Source organism: Thalassophryne amazonica, chromosome 6 (assembly GCF_902500255.1).
Source record: "Thalassophryne amazonica chromosome 6, fThaAma1.1, whole genome shotgun sequence".
Lineage (NCBI taxonomy): Eukaryota > Metazoa > Chordata > Actinopteri > Batrachoidiformes > Batrachoididae > Thalassophryne > Thalassophryne amazonica.
This window is the reverse complement of record NC_047108.1, coordinates 64,578,221-64,598,759: the sequence shown is the minus strand read 5'-3', so window position 1 is coordinate 64,598,759 and position 20,539 is coordinate 64,578,221. Positions and strand designations below refer to the sequence as shown.

At 44.4% G+C, this 20,539-nt stretch overlaps 2 long non-coding RNA genes across 2 annotated transcripts; one reads left to right on the top strand and one right to left on the bottom strand.

Moving 5' to 3' along the window:
- Window positions 1–11,618: 11,618 nt before the first annotated feature.
- On the top strand, window positions 11,619–16,547 carry LOC117512317. The gene is made up of 3 exons (XR_004561275.1): window positions 11,619–11,629; window positions 12,283–12,287; window positions 16,251–16,547. It is a non-coding gene; the product is annotated as an uncharacterized LOC117512317 (long non-coding RNA).
- Window positions 13,893–14,138, bottom strand: LOC117512315. Its single transcript, XR_004561273.1, has 2 exons — window positions 14,063–14,138; window positions 13,893–13,952 (listed from the first exon to the last, which is right to left on the bottom strand). It is a non-coding gene; the product is annotated as an uncharacterized LOC117512315 (long non-coding RNA).
- Window positions 16,548–20,539: the final 3,992 nt, after the last annotated feature.

Sequence of the window (20,539 nt, the reverse complement as noted above, 5' to 3'; positions counted from 1 at the left end):
TGATTGTTAAATCTAGATGGATAGGAACTATTGTACTATTGTTCTATGACTCTCCTTTGGTTTATGAATCTTGAAAGTGATGCTAATTATTTTCCACACCATCTGTTATGGTACAGTACATTCTTTCTCAGTCAGTTCCACTGATTTATTCCTATATGTTGTTGTTGTTGTTGTTGGGGGGGTGGGGGGGTGTTCCAACATTAATCACACCACTTTTCTTATAGATCAATTACAATTTACCAAAATAATTGCTGGCTGAACTTGCCAAGGTTAAAATCACATTGAAAATCAAATATCTTGACCTTCGCCACAATGAATTTTGTTATGTCAGGGTCAACTTTCAGTAATCTTCCAAGTTTGATAGAAATTAGCAATCTTTACCTTGCTGGGCAATTACATCTTCATATATGTGCCACATTTGGCAGGTGCTGAAGTGAAAATTAGAATTTTGACCTTTGATCCCAATGGCCTTTACCTTTATCAAAACAAACCCTTAATGATCAATTCTTGGGTTGACTGTCATCTGAGTATCATGTTTAGTGGAAATTGGCCAAAGGTCCTGAGACGAGCAGGCGAACAAACACAGAACAAAATGTTTCTCAAATTACAGTCTGATATTTAAATCTGAAATATCCACACTAATTGACTGTAAGTTCCATTTACACAAGCCGTCATCTAACAGATCATGTTTGTTTCCCAGCTATACAATCTTCAGGATTTGCGACGGTCAGTTGCAAGTGTGGAGAGTGACTTCAGCAAGAGCTTCTGTAATAAACTCAAAGATATTTTGATATATTAAGAAAACTGAAATTTTATTTATCACCAAGCCGAGACTTGGCTAGATTTTAATAATAGTCCAACGAGTGATTTCTCCAAAAAAGGTCATTCCAGAGAAAGGTTTTTGCACTAGGGTACATCAATTGTACAGATTGCAATGGATCAGATCAGGTGACCTTTGGAACAGCGAACAGATGACACAGAAAAACTGAATTGAAATCATCATTGTAAATTCTTGTGATTAATTGTACCACTATTAACTTAACTTTCCCAAGAACTCTTAATATTTTAAAGGCTCCAGTTTTCTAACCAAACAATCAGGGGCCAAGCAATCCATCTCCAACTTGTGTGCTTTAACCGCTGACATATCACCCAATTTCAGTTTCAAACAGAGACATGCAGTAGAGCAGGAATCAGACATACTTTGAAAGGAGTGTGTGAAAGTGTCGTGACCGGACCCACAACAGGGGGCGTTAATGAACGGACAATGGATAAGCCAAAAAGAACAATTTAATGTTGTGAATCACACACGACGTACAGACAATAACAATACAGGACTGTCAATCATACACCAGGTGACGTGTGGCAGGCTCGACGATAGAAGACGCCTGGTGAGAGAAAAGCCGGATCCACACAGCGTCCACCACCAACGGAGCTGAAGAACACCGGACCGCCAAGGCCCTGCGCCCAGGTGGCCGCTGTTTTCAGCAGTCAGACCCGGTACTGCTGGCAGAGAACAGAGACAGTTCCAGATGAGTGTGAGGTCGCACACTCAGTTAATCCCAAAGTCTGTATTCAGTAAGGAGGGGAGAACCTCCACCTCCAATCACACACTCGTGCAGCTCCTGAGTTACCGTCTAATCTGAGTGGGGTTGGTAGGCGAAGCCGTCGCAGTCCCACACCAAACGCCAACTCCAACAGATAAGCACACCACAGGGAAAACGGCTGCAAAAAGAGATCAGACTAATACTCAAAGTTTAAGTCAGCAGAGAAAATTACCTGATTGTAGTGGATTTCTCGGCGGGGAGGTGGAGTTGCAGTCCGGCCTTTATGGTGGTGGTGATGAGTAGTGGATGAGTGACAGCTGGTACGGATGATGAGTGACAGCTGTCACTCCTGGTCGCTCCGACTCCCTCTCGTACTTGAAGCCCGCACTTCAAGCAGGGAGCCATCTTGTGGTGGTGGACCAGCAGTACCTCCTCTTCAGCGGCCCACACAACAGGACCCCCCCCCTCAACGGGGCGCCTCCTGGCGCCCGACCAGGCTTGTCCGGGTGACGGTGTAGAAGTCAGCCAGGAGGGCTGGGTCCAGGATGAAGCTCCTCTTCACCCAGGAGCGCTCTTCGGGGCCATAACCCTCCCAGTCCACCAGATACTGGAACCCCCGGCCCTTTCGACGGACGTCCAGGAGCCGGCGTACCGTCTACGTGGGCTCCCCGTCAATGATCCGGGCAGGAGGCGGCGCTGGTCCCGGGGCACACAGTGGTGAGGTATGGCAGGGCTTGAGTCTTGACACATGAAACACGGGGTGTGAAGCTGGCAGCTTCAGCTTCACTGCGGCCGGACTGAGGACTTTGAGTATGGGAAATGGTCCGATGTACCTGTCCTTTAGTTTGTGGGATTCCACCTGCAGGGGGATGTCCTTAGAGATAGCCAGACCTCCTGCCTGGGCTGGTATGGCAGGGGCCGGGGAACGCCGGCGGTCTGCATGGGCCTTAGACCTCGTCCGGGCTCTGAGCAGGGCAGAGCGGGCGGTACGCCACACCCGACGGCACTTCCTCAGATGGGCCTGGACCGAGGGCACCCCGACCTCTCCCTCCACCAGTGGAAACAACGGGGGCTGGTACCCCAAACACACCTCAAACGGGGAGAGGCCGGTGGCAGATGAGACTTGGCTATTATGAGCGTACTCGATCCAGGCCCGATGGTACTCCAGGCCGTCGGGTGCGTGGAGGTCACGGCAGCGGAGGGCCTGCTCCAGTTCCTGGTTAGTCGCTTGCCTGCCCGGTCGTCGGGGGTGTGTACCAGACGAAGAGACTGACGGTGGCCCCCAGTTCCTTGCAGAAACTCCTCCAGACCTGGGAGGCGGAACTGAGGACCACGATCCGAGACATGTCTGATGGAATCCCATGCAGACGCACGACGTGGTGGACCAGGAGGTCTGCAGTCTCCTGGGCCGTTGGGAGCTTCGGGAGGGCCACGAAGTGGGCCGCCCTTGGAGAACAGTCCACTATCGTTAAGATGGTGGTGTGCCTCGGGAAGGCGGGAGGCCCGTGACAAAGTCCTGGCCGATATGAGACCAGGGGCGAAGAGGCACAGGCAGAGGCTGGAGGAGGCCTTGGGCTTGTGATGGTCGGCTTTGCCCCGGCACAGGTGGTGCAGGCCTGGACATACTCCCGGACGTCGGCTTCCATAGACGCCCACCAGTAAGCGCTGCCGGACCACTGCCACGGTCCTTCGCACTCCCTGGGTGACAGGAGAGCTTGGAACCGTGACAGAAGTCAAGGACTGCAGCCCTGGCCTCTGGTGGACTACAGTTGTGTCTTCGGACCTGTCCCCGGGTCCGGGCTCCGTGTCAGGCCTCCCGGACGGTCTTCTCCACGTCCCACGTAAGGGCGGCCACGACAGTGGACTCGGGGATGATGGTTTCAGGGGGGTCGTGACAGCTCGGTCTTGACCTCCTCTTCGTGCACCGGGACAGGGCGTCAGAATCGTGGGTTCTTTGTCCCGGGGCGGTAGGTGATCCGGAAGTCAAAACGCCCGAAGAAACAGTGACCAGACGGCTTGCCTGGGGTTCAGACAGCTTCGCGGTCCGGATGTACTCCAGGTTCTGATGGTCCGTGAAAACCGTAAATGGTACCGATGCTCCCTCCAACAGGTGTCTCCACTCCTCAAGAGCCTCCTTCACCGCAAGAAGTTCCCGAGTGCCGACGTCATAGTTCCGTTCAGCTAGGGTCAACCTGCGGAAAAGTAGGCACATGGATGGAGAACCTCTGTCGGACTCCCCGCTCTGGGACAGCACGGCTCCTATCCCTGAGTCAGAGGCATCCACTTCAACAACAAACTGGCGCTTGGGATCGGGCTGCACCAGAACCGGTGCAGTCGAGAACCGGCATTTCAACTCCCTAAACGCGGCTTCGCACCAATCCGACCAGGTGAAGGGGACTTTGTGGAGGTCAGGGCTGTCAGGGGGCTAACTACCTGACTGTAGCCCTTAATGAACCTCCGGTAGAAATTTGCAAAAACCGAGGAAACTGTTGTAGTTTCCTACGGTTCGTTGGTTGGGGCCAATCTCTCACCGCCGCAAACCTTGGCCGGATCAGGGGCGACGGAGTTGGAGGAGATGATGAACCCCAAGAAGGACAAAGAAGTGCGGTGGAACTCACACTTCTCGCCCTTCACAAACAGCCGGTTCTCAACAACCGCTGTAGGACCTGACGTACATGCTTGACATGGGTCTCAGGATCCGGAGAAAAGATGAGTATATCGTCTAGATATACGAAGACAAACCGATGCAGGAAGTCCCGCAAGACGTCATTAACCAATGCTTGGAACGTCGCGGGCGCATTGGTGAGGCCGAACGGCATGACCAGGTACTCAAAGTGACCTAACAGGGTGTTAAATGCCGTCTTCCACTCGTCTCCCTCCCGGATCCGAACCAGATGATAAGCATTCCTAAGATCCAATTTCATGAAAATTTGGGCTCCATGCAGGGGCATGAACACTGAATCCAACAGAGGTAACGGGTATCGGTTGCGAACCGTGATCTCGTTCAGCCCTCTGTAATCAATGCATGGACGGAGTCCGCCGTCCTTCTTGCCCACAAAAAAAAACCAGCACCCATCGGGGAGTGGAGTTCCGGATCAACCCGGCAGCTAACGAGTCCCAGATGTAGGTCTCCATTGATTCGCGTTCCGGACGTGAGAGGTTGTACAGCCTGCTGGATGGGTACTCAGCGCCCGGTATCAAATCAATGGCACAATCGTACGGACGGTGCGGGGGCAGCGTGAGGCCAGATCCTTGCTGAAGACATCAGCAAGGTCGTGGTACTCGGCCGGCACCGCCGTCAGATTGGGGGGGACTGAAACCTCCTCCTTAGCAATCACACCGGGTGGAACCAAGGATCCTAAACAATCCCAGTGGGCAGGTTTTCGCTCCACTGAAACCACAACCCCAGACAGCCAATCAATCCGGGGATTGTGTTTTAACACCCATGGAAAACCCAAAATCACTCGGGAGTAGAAGGTGTTACATAAAACACAATCTCCTCCCTGTGATTCCCAGACACCACCAATGTCACTGGCTGTGTCTGGTGTGTGATTAGTGGAAGAAGGGTGCATCTAGCGCCCCCACCGACAATGGTGACGGTAAGGCCACTAGAGGGAGCCCAACCTCCTTTGCCCATCTGCTATCCAGCAGATTCCCCTCTGACCCCGTGTCCACCAGTGCTGGGGCGTGAAGGGTTAGATCCCCACTCAGGATCATGACTGGGATTCGTGCAGATCGTCGGGGTTTCCCACGTGGGTGTTGTGACCCACCCTTAGCCCAGTCTCTAAGGACGAGTGCTGTTGTTTTGACCGTTTGGGGCATTCTCTCTGTATGTGCTCAGTAGAGCTGCAGAGAAAACACTCTCCACGGATCAGCCTCCTTTGTCTCTGATCTGATCGTTTTTTGGCCCTGCTCGTTTCCATAGCAACGTCAGCAGGGGGAGCTGTTGTCACGTGGAGAGCCCTGGCAGTGGAGCGTGGGGAAGTCGGCTTCCTTTCGGACCCGGGGGAAGAGGGACGGCTTGTGCCTGGCCACGCCCCTCGTCTCGTTCCCGTCGGTGTTCCGTTAATCGGTTGTCTAACCGTATAACCAGGTCGATAAGCCCATCTAAATCCCGCGGCTCGTCCTTTGCCACCAGGTGCTCCTTAAGGACCAGAGACAGTCCATTTACAAAGGTGGCGCGGAGCGCAACAGCATTCCAGCCGGCTCGTGCTGCCGCGATGCGGAAGTCGACTGCATACTTCGCTGTGCTCCGACGCCCCTGCCGTATCGACAGCAGCACACACTTGAAGTGGTCTCGCCTCTATGAGTGTGGTCGAACACCTGTCGGAACTCCCTCACAAACTCAGTATAAACCGTTAGGAGCCGTGAATTCTGCTCCCAAAGCGCCGTAGCCCAGGCGCGTGCCTCTCCTCGAAGCAAATTGATCACATAAGCCACCCGGCTAGCGTCTGCTGCGTACATGACGGGACGCTGTGAAAGATGTGCTGCAGCTCACCCAACACGCCTCCTGCTGGCGCCTGTGCACCTCGCTCTTCCATTGGCTGTTCAAGCGATGGTTGACGCCCCTCGGGATCCATGACGCTGGCCGAGAAATCCTGTTGTGAAAGTGTCGTGACACAGACCCACAACAGGGGGCGTTAATGAACGGACAATGGATAAGCCAAAAAGTAACAATTTAATGTTGTGAATCACACAACGATGTACAGACAATAACAATACAGTGACTGTCAATCATACACCAGGTGACGTGTGGGCAGGCTCGACGATAGAAGACGCCTGGCGAGAGAAAAGCCGGATCCACACAGCTTCCACCGCCAACGGAGCTGAAGAACACCGGAGCCGCCAAGCCCTGCGCCCCAGGTGGCCGCTGTCTTCAGCAGTCAGACCCGGTACTGCTGGCAGAGAACAGAGACAGTCCAGATGAGTGTGAGGTCGCACACTCAGTAATCCCACAGTCTGTATTCAGTAAAGGAGGGAGCACCTCCATCTCCAATCACACACTCGTGCAGCTCCTGAGTTAACCACTAATCTGAGTGGGGTGTGAGGCGAAGCCGTCGCAGTCCACACCAAACGCCAACTCCTCAGATAAGGCACACCACAGGAAAACGGCTGCAAAAAGAGATCAGACTAATACTCAAAGTTTAAGTCAGTAGAGAAAATTACCTGATTGGTAGTTGATTTCTCGGCGGGGAGGTGGAGTTGCAGTCCGGCCTTTATGGTGGTGGTGATGAGTAGTGGATGAGTGACAGCTGGTACGGATGAGTGACAGCTGTCACTCCTGGTCGCTCCGACGCCCTCTCGTGCTTGAAGCCCGCACTTCAAGCAGGGCGCCATCTTGTGGTGGTGGGCCAGCAGTACCTCCTCTTCAGCGGCCCACACAACAAGGAGTGCCTCATGAAATCCCACACTGCCTCATAAAGGAACTAAACATCTTCTATAAAAACCTGTTAAGGTTTCTGTGGCTACAGTCAGAGCAAATAATTCCATTTACCTTTGGCAGAATTAACCTTTTTCTGGCAGATTTAAACTCAACGTGTTCGGAATGCTGGCATCCATTATGGAAAAACTCATTGTTATGATGTGAAAGTGAGGCTGGGGTTACGTGGCCAAAGCAAATTCCACAGAAACCACATGGATCTGACAGACAACAGAAACCATTTTCACATTTGGGCTTCAAAGGAAGAAAAAAAAAAAGACAACCAATACAGGAAATCAACGATAAGGTGGGGGGAGGCAAAGTCAAAGATCAATATGTCTGATAGTTTATAGTGAGGTAAGTTATTGATTCTCTATGATGAACAGAAATTTTCCTGTTGTATACCACTGATTGGACTTGATTTTTTTCATTTGGAAAATGCTTGGACCATTTCTTTTAGAAAAGTTAGACTAATGGCATTCTACTTCACTTCAGCAACAAACAAACAAAAATAACACTGCTGAAAACACAGGTCAATGCCACAGTATATTCAAAATGCACACTATAATCTGCACTTAAACGACACTCTTCCCCGTGTATTTTTTAATGATTCAATACCATTTTAGTTTTACATCCTGTTTGTTGATGCAGACAAAGAACATATGATCATATGCCTGATGAAGTCCTATTATTATGACTTTCTTTGAAGAGTGTTCCTATAAAATATATCAATTACATATTGCATCCCAAAATAATCAAATTATTGTTCTGCCACTTTGAAAACGTCCCTCCATTTTTTATGTATTTTGTAACATGTGGCATATATATATATATATATATATATATATATATATATATATATATATGTGTGTGTCCATGAGCTGGACATGCCAGAACTGTCCCGTGAGGCTTCATCACGGCGTTGCTTTGCGCCGAGCTTCTCTTTCCATGACAAAAACTCCTTTAACAGTGAAATGTGCCGTTCATTTTTAAACTGGACGCTGTCTTGATCCGGTATGTCATCTGACTAGCAGAGGAATTGTGAAAAGACGTGGACATCAGCACTTTTTCGGCACATTAAGACAGACTAAGTGTTTGGGAACTGAGGACACTAATTGTTGAAGCTTTGTAGGTGGAATTCTTTCCCATTCTTGCTTGATGTACGACTTTAGTTGTCAACAGTCTGGGGTCTCTGTTGTCGTATTTTTCGCTTTTAATGCACCACACATTTTCAATGGGGGCAGGTCTGGACTGCAGGCAGCCCAGTCTAGTACCTGCACTCTTTTACTACAAAGCCACACTGTTAACACATGCAGAATGTGGCTTTGCATTGTCTTGCTGAAATAAGGACGTCCATGAAAAAGATGTTGCCTGGATGGCAGAATGGCAGCATGTGTTGCTGCAAAACCTGGATGTACCTTTCAGCATTGATGGTGCCATCACAGATGTGTAAGTTGCCCATGCCGTGGGCACTAACACACCCCCAGACCATCAGATGCAGTAACAATCTGGATGGTCTTTTACCTCTTTTTTCCAGAGGACATAACGTCCATGATTTCCAAGAACAATTTGAAATGTGGAATCAGATCACAGCACACTTTTCCACTTTGCGTCTGTTCATTTCAAATGAGCTCAGGCCCAGAGAAGGCGGTGCTGTTTCTGGATCTTGTTGATGTATGGCTTTCGCTTTGCATGGTAGAGTTTTCACTTGCACTTGTAGATGTAGCAACGAACTGTGTTAACTGACAATGGTTTTCTGAAGTGTTCCTGAGCCCACGCGCTAAGATCTTTTACACAGTGATGTTGGTTTTTAATTCAGTACTGTCTGAGGGATTGAAGGTCACGGGCATTCAATGTTGGTTTTCGGCCTTGCCGCTTACGTGTAGAAAGTTCTCCAGATTCTCTGAATCCTCTAATTATATTATGGACTGTAGCTGATGGAATCCCTAAATTCCTTGCAATTGAACATGAGAAACATTTTTTCTTAAACTGATGGAATATTTTTTCACGTAGTTGTTCACAAAGTAGTGATCCTCGCCCTATCTTTGCTTGTGAATGGCTGAGCCTTTTGGGGATGCTCCTTTTATACCCAATCATGACACTCACAATTAGTGTCCTCAGTTCCCAAACGCTTATTGAGTGTTGTTAGAAGGAAAGGTGATGTAACACAGTGGTAAACATACCACTGTCCCAGCTTTTTTGAAACCTGTTGTAGGCATCCATTTCAAAATGGGCAAATATTTGCACAAAAACAATAAAGTTTCTCAGTTTGAACATTAAATATCTTGTCTTTGTGGTTGTATTCAACTGAATATATGTTGAAGAGGATTTGCAAATCATTGTATTCTGTTTTTATTTACATTTTACACAACGTCCCAACTTCATTGGAATTGGGGTTGTAATAAAAAATACTGTACATAAAGAGGTTTTAACATGATAATATTACCTCTATTTCTCTTTTTAATAGTTATGATCAATGGCAGCATTTACCACCACGCAGTGACGGGTAGTCAACATACTAGCATTTAAAATGAAATGGCATGAATCCAAGTGCAGCATTTTATTGGAGGAATGAAGATGAGTTAGTCCATCCTTGCCAGCTTGTGGGGAGAATAACTAAAAAATAATACATGCCATCATCTTGTAATTTGCCAAATGAAACAAACACAGGTCAAAGTCTTTCACATCTGGTGACTTTTAATGTACCAGATTGGCTTTTAAAAACAACAAAATTTTTTTTTTGCCAGTGTAACATCCCATAGATTGCTGGCTGCTTAGTGGAAAAGTAAATCCCGTCAGACTGGTAGTTCCTGAGGCCCATTGCTGCCGGCACTTATCCTCAGATTCATTAGTGTGAAGCAGGTAAAAAAAGTCCCCCAGATGGGAGAGTTATATAACCAAGAAAGATTTATTTCCGCAGCACGATGGCTTAGTGGTTAGCAATGTTGCCTCACAGCAAGAAAGTCATGGGATTGATTCCCACCTGTGGTCTTTCTGTGTGGCGTTTGCATGTTCTCCCCATGCTTGAGTGGGTTCCCTTCCACATCCAAAGACATGCAGGTTAGGTGAATTGGAATCTTTAAATTGTCCGTAGGTCCGTAGGTGTGCGTGCAAGTGTGAATGTGTTTGTTTGCCTGTATGTGGCCCTGCGACAGACTGGCATCCTGTCCAGGGTGGACCCCTCTGCACGCCCTATGATTGCTGGGAAAGGGTCCAGCACCTCCCGTATTGGAGCAAGCAGTTGAAGATGACTGAGTGAGATTTATTTCCCTGGTCAAGGCTGGCACCCATTTACAGCTGGGAAGACAGAACTTTGCAGATTAAGTGTCTTGACCAAGGATACAGACATTCCTTCTCAGACTGCAGAACTAGAGAAAAAAAAAAAAATCTCTCAATTAATTGCTGGGATTAGCTCATACACTCAACAAAAATATAATGCAACACTTTTGTTTTGCTCCCATTTTGTATGAGATGAACTCAAAGATCTAAAACTTTTCCACATACACAATATCACCATTTCCCTCAAATATTGTTCACAAACCAGTCTAAATCTGTGATAGTGAGCACTTCTCCTTTGCTGAGATAATCCATCCACCCCACAGGTGTGCCATATCAAGATGCTGATTAGACACCATGATTAGTGCACAGGTGTGCCTTAGACTGCCCACAATAAAGGCCACTCTGAAAGGTGCAGTTTTGTTTTATTGGGGGGTGGATACCAGTCAGTATCTGGTGTGACCACCATTTGCCTCATGCAGTGGCAACACATCTCCTTCACACATCTCCTTCCATCTCCTTCCTTCCATCTCCTTCGATCAGGTGTCAATTGTGGCCTGTGGAATGTTGGTCCACTCCTCTTCAATGGCTGTTGCGAAGTTGCTGGATATTGGCAGGAAGTGGTACACGCTGTCGTATACGCCGGTCCAGAGCAATCCCAAACATGCTCAATGGGTGACATGTCCGGTGAGTATGCCGGCCATGCAAGAACTGGGACATTTTCAGCTTCCAAGAATTGTGTACAGATCCTTGCAACATGGGGCCGGCATTATCCTGCTGCAACATGAGGTGATGTTCTTGGATGTATGGCACAACAATGGACCTCAGGATCTCGTCACGGTATCGCTGTGCATTCAAAATGCCATCAATAAAATGCACCCTGTGTTCTTCGTCCATAACAGACGCCTACCCATACCATAACCCCACCGCCACCATGGGCCACTCGATCCACAACATTGACATCAGAAAAACCGCTCACCCACACGACGCCACACACGCTGTCTGCCATCCTGCCCTGGACAGGTGTGAACCGTGATTCATCCGTGAAGAGAAAACCTCTCCAACGTGCCAAACGCCAGCGAATGTGAGCACTTGCCCACTCAAGTCGGTTACGACGACGAACTGGAGTCAGGTCGAGATCCCGATGAGGACGACGAGCATGCAGATGAGCTTCCCTGAGACGGTTTCTGACAGTTTGTGCAGAAATTCTTTGGTTATGCAAACCGATTGTTTCAGCAGCTGTCCGATGTGGCTGGTCTCAGACGATCTTGGAGGTGAACATGCTGGATGTGGAGGTCCTGGGCTGGTGTGGTTACATGTGGTCTGCGGTTGTGAGGCTGGTTGGATGTACTGCCAAATTCTCTGAAACGCCTTTGGAGACGGGCTTATGGTAGAGAAATGAACATTCAATACACGAGCAACAGCTCTGGTTGACATTCCTGCTGTCAGCATGCCAATTGCACGCTCCCTCCAATCTTGTGACATCTGTGGCATTGTGCTGTGTGATAAAACTGCACCTTTCAGAGTGGCCTTTTATTGTGGACAGTCTAAGGCCCACCTGTGCACTAATCATGGTGTCTAATCAGCCTCTTGATATGGCACACCTGTGAGGTGGGATGGATTATCTCAGCAAAGGAGAAGTGCTCACTATCACAGATTTAGACTGGTTTGTGAACAATATTTGAGGGAAATGGTGATATTGTGTATGTGGAAAAAGTTTAGATCTTTGAGTTCATCTCATACAAAATGGAGCAAAACAAAAAGTGTTGCGTTTATATTTTTGTTGAGTATATACTTCAGCAATTACACAAAAGTATTTTTACAGCCACCATGATTGCTGCTTTGTCACATAATGTGGTCTAGTCTCACAGTTTAGAGTGTTGGAAGAGCTTAGCTTTCATTTTCCAGCAGAACATGCAATCTTATTCATTGTGCAGTGGCTACGTAGTACATATTTACTGTGCCTACTGTACATAACTGCACAACTGAGTGTCTAAAATATTGCAACCAATTGTAAAAATGACAATTATATACAAGAGGAAGTACGAGTATAATTCTTGCTTTATTGTGACTAAAAGACATCCAACAAACAGATGACAACAGACGTTATAATGTCAGCGTGAATCTGTTTATTATCCGTTGACAGGAGTGATCATGGTTGTTAGATACAAACTGATATCTTGATAGTAATTCACCTTTGTTCAACCACAGTGCAGTATAATACAAAATAAAATAATACAACATGACTGACTTGGCAGCAGAGAAATGTGTTTAAAAACAATGAAAATGGCACAGATGGCCAGCAAATAAGAATCAGCCCATCATATTGAGTCCAACAGAAGTCCAACATGTACCTCAGAAGCTTTCACTTAAATCTGGAGGATGCTGTTCGGTGATATTAGAATGAAGCTAAAGGTCCTGTCACACCTTGACGATTTAGCCAGCATATGCTAATCGTATTAAAAAGCTGGCAAAAGTCCAATAAGTTAAGGGCAAGTTTTTTATAAGAGCACATTGAAACATGTTGAAGCTCGCTGATGTACGTCCTGATAAGCTGAGCTCCTCAAAAAATGTTTGGCTTGCTGAAAATTTTCAACGAGTGCCAGCGCGTAACTCATACGTCCTGCACATGCAGGACATAAGATGTAGGTGAGTTATGTGATGTTGGTACACGTTTCTTGTAATTCTCATAAGTCTAAATCTGTCCATTAATGCTGGCCACTGATTGGCTGAAACCTGCAGTCCTCATGCGGTCAGACTGTTTCATTCACACACGTAAATCTGACCTGTTCGTTTCAGTCCAATTCACCATCACAGACAGACATGAATCCGCATAAAGCTCCTGATTTTGAAAATGATGACTGAAAATCCTTTAATTTGTGGGTGGAAACATTTTAAAGCAAGTCCCTCAGTGGTTTTTCTGCTGCATTTCTCAAAGGATGTCGGTGTCGTGCGCTCTGATCACACAGAAGCGCTGTGATGATTTAAACTTTTAAAGCGCCACTGCTGTCGGTGTAATCATCAGACCCTCATCGATCAATAAGGGTGATCACCCCTGATTAATGCTCTGTTTAAACATTTAAATTGCTGTCGCTGTCAGTGATCGCCACACCGACAGATCACACTGACAGATCACACCTGATCGCGGTCGACTGGCGCTTTAAAAGTTAACTCATCACAGCATTTCATTATTCAGGTCTGTGATGACCTAATCAGATCTGCTGATCAGAAAGCAGCCGGCGCTTTAAACATTTAAAGAGTCACAGCACTTCATTCATTCACGGCAGCATTTACCACAGCCAGTCCACTCATCAGCATTCTGTACACAATGAAAATGGTCCACCAAGATAAAAAATGAAGATTAAAAAAAATTAAATAATGTTAAATTACTGTTTCTGATGCGCACCACACCGTGCAGTACCGACCCGAACCACTGAGTGGAAACGGGGCTGTCGGCATACGCTGGATAATCATCAAGGTGTGACAGCTGCATTAATTTTTAGATGTACGACAGCATGTGCCAGCATTTTTAATACGGTCAGAATACGCAGGCTAAATCATCAAGCTGTGACAGGGCCTTAAATGGTTTAACTTGTTAAATATCAAGGTGATGTGGGTTCTCTATTCAGTTCTAATTCAGATTCTTTTTTTCTTAGTCCTCAAGATTCTTCAGAATGCTGTCTAATACCTGTTCCATACTGTCATTGGGAACCCTGCAACACACACAAACATGTCATGTCATAAGAACCACACAGCCTCCATTAGTTATTAGTTTTTTTTTTTTTTTACTATATTATGAACCATCATGACAATGAAAACCTACATGTCATCAGAGAAGACGTCAATGGAAGGTGCTGGAGTTTCCATTGGATCTGAAGTGACTGATTCTGGGGTGAACGTGCTGGAACTGATGCCTGAAACAAAATCAACCCTGAGTCAGTTAGAAAACAATAAAGATGGACATGCTTGCTACACTCTTACAGTCTGCTACAAAACTTTTGACTTAACGTTCATGCTATTATTTAGTGTATGAGCTATGCTATGTTGATAAATTATGTAATTATGGAACACCACCTAGACATGGTTGGTTTATGTAAAACCTGGCTAAAACCTACCCCCCAATTAAATCTGTCCACCTGCACCACATTTAGTCATGTCCCTCGCAGTACAAAGCAAGGCAGAGGTGTCACTTTAATTCATAAATTCTGGTTTAGCTTGATGACTCTTGGGGCTCTCTGCTCTGCTCAGGGTGCCATGTACTGTACAATCATGATCAGAAGAATACAATTCAGACATGTTACTCTGTCACCATTTATAGGCTCCAGGCCCATATTCTGAATTCTTAGATGAATTTGGTGAGTTTATCTCTGATTTGGCAACCTGTGCAGATAACATTCTGTTTGTTGGTTAACTTTAATATTCATGTAAATAAGCTTTCTGAACCCCTCTGCAAATCATTCATAAACATTATAGATATGTTAGGATTTCAGAAATGCATTCAAGGTTCAACTTAAATTAGCGGAAACACACTGGATTTGGTCCGCTTGTGGTATTACCATCTCAAGAGGTGAAGCAGAGTAAGTTCTCGTTTCTACCTGACTGGAAGACCACTTGGGAAGACCAGGATGTGGTTTATTTCTACAAATAGAACTACAGTGGTATCATGAGGGGCATCTGATGTTGACATTGTACCAAATCCCAATGCAGATGTGTACTGGATCCACTGTAGTGGCTCTGAAAACTGAGGGCAGCCGAAAAGCAAACAACAGGCCTGCCTCATTAATGGGTAAAAAGTGTTTTGCTTGGAAGGACTTAGTTTGACTTTATGTGAATATGCTTTAAATTTTCTAGTCCGTTTGCTGCAGTGATTTTATTGGCAACCTTTCTTGTTAGAACTTTTACCAAGTTTATGTGACGATTGATGATACATGTTCTGTTTTTGTTTACCTCGTGTCCGCACTAAAGCGGGAAAGCATGCCTTCAGTTTTTCAGCTCCCTCTGATTGGAACATTCTCCAATCTGAAGTCAAACTCCCCAGACTGAACTCCTTGAACACCTTCCAGCCTTTCCCAAGATTGTGAATGGGATTCTTTTGCTCAATGCCTATGTTTCTAATCCAAATCTGCTTGAGACTTTATTTCATGTGCAATATATTATGACCAAGATGACTGTATTTATTTATCACCAACATTCTCATGTTGATAACTTCTCATGTTCTCATCTTAACCTGTTCACTATGACGTGTGCTGCGGCCTTTCTTGGCCAGGTCATCCTTGTAAAAGAGGTTTTAATCTCAGTACAATTCTACCTAGTTAAATAAAGGTTATTATTATTCTATACTCATGTTTTTTCCCTGTTTTCACTTCTTTCAGAGTCAGTGGTGGATGTTAAATGTGCAGCTGCGTGGCTGCATTAGCCGAGTATTTTTGCAATCTGCCTAACTACGACCAACCCATAAGTGAGTAAATAGGTAGACCAGCTTCACCCAGGGGGGTTGGAGCTTGAAGAAAACTAATGGATTGTAATGGACTGAAAATGAAACGAAACATCCTGGTATCAACAACTTGATTTTGCTCCCTTTTCATAATGAACTGTTACACTTTCATGTTTTGTTAAATTATTGTAAATTAATAATCATGCAGATTTTGTGTGTTGGACTTGAGCAAAATATGTCTTTATTTTTTTTTGTGTGGGATTGTGCAGATAGAGATGTTGGTCACCAGATGGAGCTGCAGTTTCTCACATCTTCAGCACTGAGCTCGGTGTTAAATTGAGCTTCACTCGAGCATCAGCCTTCATGCATCATGATGTGTGTGCTATTAAATAAAAGAAAGCAGTAAATGTAAGGGAGCTGCAATTTTTGGTTAAGAGGATTAAGTCAGATTGTGATGTTGTTGGTAGAATAAACTTTATTAAAGATCTTATCTGAGACAAATGAATGCGGTAAAGTGCCTTCTGGAACCCAAAACGTTCCTTACAACCAGCGTCATGAGAACACGGACTGTCTGCAGTCAGTGGGTACGTACACATTTTTGTAAATAGGATTGATGCACTTTATCATTTACATATGGTCCCTATACACCATAACTACTTGAACATAATTCTTACAGGATACCTCCAGTAAACATCCATTTAAAACGGAAGAATAAAGGTGAACATTGTGCAAAAAACACAAACAGGAACTCTTTGTACAAATATTCCACTGACCTCCCATGACTCTGAGATTATATTGAGTAAAAACATTAAAATTCACACAGATACGACAGTTAGAGTCTTGTCACAGTACATTCTCACAGGCGCCTGCTTCATTCTTGTGTTTCTCTAAACTCAAAAAACAGGCACCAGTCTTAATCTTAGCAAGTCGGTCACAACATTCAATCAGAAAAAAAAAAAAAGTATCACAATTACATAAAGAAACATCATGTTAACAAATGCATCTCAGTTAAAGGTCAAAAGGTCACATATTACAAACACCTATAATCTATAAGACGTTATATGAAGGATTGCTGCTTTCCCTTTTATCTTTCTTTGGCTAACAAAAATCATTATAAATAAGCTTTACTCAAGTTCCAGTGATTACAATTACAAATGTCTTACCATGTAATACACATTAAGAGACATTTTAAATAAAATACCTGCATCTGAAACCACTGCAAATTTAATAAATATTTGTATTTTTTGTGTGTAATTTTATATATTATATATATATATATAAATATATATATATATATATTATATAATATATATATATATATATATATTATATATCACATGAAACAGACAATGAACCAGCATTTTACATATTCACAGATGTAGATTTAAATCTTAAAGTCCTATGAAGGAAAATATTGCAGACTGTAGGTTAGGACTGAGCGATACGGCAAAAATAATGTTTTGTCCCCATATTGATCAACATGGATATTTATAACAACAACAAAAAAAATAATAATGGTGTCAGTTTGAAGATTATCATTATTCCAGAAAATGATTGAAATCTGAAAAATGAAAGGGTTTTTTGTTAAAATTTTTTACTTTTATTGTATTTTATTTGTGGAAGTTTTAAGAAAGTGCATCTTCTTCTTCATATTATTATTATTACTATTGTAGCAGCAGCCTATGTTTTGGGCTTTTATTGTGAACAGACAGGCCGGGATGTGTGTCTTTATCTTGGATTGTGGCTTCACTGCAGGAAAGTTTCTATAATCTGTTCACGTGTGACTTATTTTGTTATTCTGCTTGAAGTAATAGCACTAGCTTTAGAGGATTATGCTCCAGTTCATTTTCACAATTGCTGTTAATGACCTTGATGGGCTTTGTCCTCTTTTTGGTTGGAATTGATTGTGCATTTTGATGTGTAAGTTAAAAATTATACATATTGTCACATATGTTGCTGCTGTGTAAAAGGCAGGGAAATATATCCATATCGTAAATACATTTCCAAAACTTTATCACCTTGAGCAACCCAAATTTTATAGGCATACATTATGGCTGTTTAGCACTCAGCCCTATTGTAGTTTCCTTGAAAGAGGCTTCATCATATGTCTGTGTGTGCATGTGCTCATTTTTAACAGTGCTAATCTAAAACAAGCAGCAGCAGCATGTAGTAACTGTGCCACGTGCACACCTGCTACTCACACTGCGTCACACAACAAAGTCAAAGCACTGCAATAAAATATATTTACAGATGAGTGCAAAATGATTGCTGAGTCGCAATAATACAATACAGTAAAAGTAATTTACATGATACTGTAATATTTTGATCTGTGCTTTCTATGCTTTCATTCAAACACCAAAAGACAAACTAGATGAGCACACATAGATACAGCACACATAGATATTAGAATGTTTGATGCTGGAGCTCGAACTTTCACTTGTGGTATATTACAAGTAGTTTGTCCTTCTTTTTTTTGTTGGAACAAGTAGAATGTTGCAAAACGTGACTGGCCACAAAGGACCTAAAACATGTCCAATCATTACTCTTCCTGCAGCACCATGACTGATTCGGTGAACTAACATTTGCCTTAAACACCACAATAAAAAGACAGGAAATTCTGGGAATGCTGCCCTCTACAGGTCATTACCCAGTCGCTCAATCTCATCGATCAGGAAGTCGATGTCGAACTGATTGGACACGACCATACGGAAGAAACTGACTTAATCACCCTGAGGCTGGCAGCCAACCATCGTAGTTCCTGACTCCATCATTATGGCCTTGATCTTTGGCGCCACCTGGTGGAGTAAAAAGAATTACACTGCAAAATGTTAGAGCGTTTGGAGAAAAATCCTGATCTATGTTGCCCATTGTCCAGAACAAAGTAATGGACTGAATACATTGCTGATGAATGCCAGAATTACATGGCAAGATGTCAGGGACTTAGACTCTGCTACACACTGCGCTCATAAACCCTGCGTATAGGCCGTACATCATCTCCAACAATGTAGTGGTAAACCTCAGGATGTAAATCTTCAGGATGTTCTGCACAGAGTAGCCCAATCAGACAAATCAACCACTTTGCAAAATTCAACATAATCTGCAAAGAAGTGCTACCAATAGTCACACTTATGTTTTATGACTACTAGCATAGCTAGTACATGAGCAACAATTGATTTTGTGGTGGTGAAACCAAACTGCTCAGGCTGCTGACTTGCAAGTAGCTGGGAGTAAATACTGTGGAGAATAGCCCTTGGAAGTATCGCTGTTGGAAGATCATTTGGGTTGGAGGTGCTGTAGTGAGGTGTCCTGCGAGGCCGACAACAACAAATCCAAAAAGTGGACACGCAATATTAGAACAGGACAAAATTCACTATATTATCTGATAGTGGACGGGCATCAAAAATATGCAGACACACACGTTATCAGCATCACCAAAACAATAGATGTAAGGGGGAAAAAAAAGGCAAACAAGTGTTTCAACTAATGTTACCAGTTTGTTTTATAGGCTATGTAGAGGAATTTTGCTTATTTTTTTGAAAAACGTGACCAAACATGAATTTTTTGGGAAACAATCTGTCATATTTTAGCCCTGGACCTGTCCAGAATAGGGTTTTGTCCCCCAGTCTTCGTCCGTTTCCCTGTCTTGGTCCTTCTGTCCGGCCCTGAGTGTTCATTTTCTGTTTCTTACACTTTAGTCTTGATTTTATGATCTATTATACTTCACCCAAGTTAAGTTCTGTTCTAGTTTAGTCTCGTTTTTTATTTTAGTTTCTGTGTTATCAAGTTAGGTTTTGAGAATTATCTGTCACACGTCAGCCACTTATTGAGTTCTCCTCTAGTTTAGATCCAGCTGTTAATTTTCTGTTTCTGCTTTTTCATTTGTTTGTTCTGTTTCCCTCACGTTTGTATTTTAGGTATCATTATTTCCTAACTGTTTAACATTTGTTCTGTCACTGTCACATTCCTCGTTTTGCTGCTTTTGTCTGACACGCCCACCTGTCACTCCACTTGTCTCGTCCAGTCACGCCTTCTTCCCTGCACCTGCATCTCATCACACCCTGAGTTGCATCTGCTTTTAAACCCCTTATTCTTCACAACTCACTGCTAGTTTGTTGTGCATTCTGCCTCGTTCCAAGCCTCCTGTATCCTGCCTTAGCCTGTTTTTTGCCGTTCTCCAACCTCGTCATTTTAATATTTTCGGTAGGGGGGACTTAATGCTCTTTGCTGCAGGCCAGAGTTCCTGCACCAGTGTGAGATGTGTTGGGGGCTTCATGTTGTGTTTGTGTCAGCAGTCTGGTCCTGTGGGACAGGATAGTACCATGCAAGCACCTTTCAAACACCCTGCCCTGTATAAACTGTAGGCTTAAACCCATAAAAGATGGCTTTCCACTCATACAAAAGAGGTAATACTCCTCACAATAGAGGTGCACAATCTGGCAAATTAATAGAGTGCCAGGATGAGTCTACTGTGAAATGTGTTACTTTATCCAGCAGTAACTACATTTACCAATCATGTGACAGTAGCATTTGCTCACGTATTTATTTTATTTTATTTAAATTAAAAGGGGCTAATTACAAGGATCTGAGTATCTGGAGAATTAAAAAAAACTTTGACAGTGATTTCTCATTGACTTAATAACATGTTGATGCATTCTGCTGTTGTTGATCAGTAGCAGTGGGCTCAGAGGCCAAGGGGTTTATTGGGGCTCACCTGTACATAGATGATACGAGGAATCAACAGTGCCCATGAACCAAACAGTTCATAGAAAGTGGCAGAAAGTGTCGCTGCTAGCATTTTGTTTCGGTGCATGAAAGCAGAAAAGCAGTGAGCTCAGCGTAATCCTTTCAGCGCAGTCTGTGCCTGCT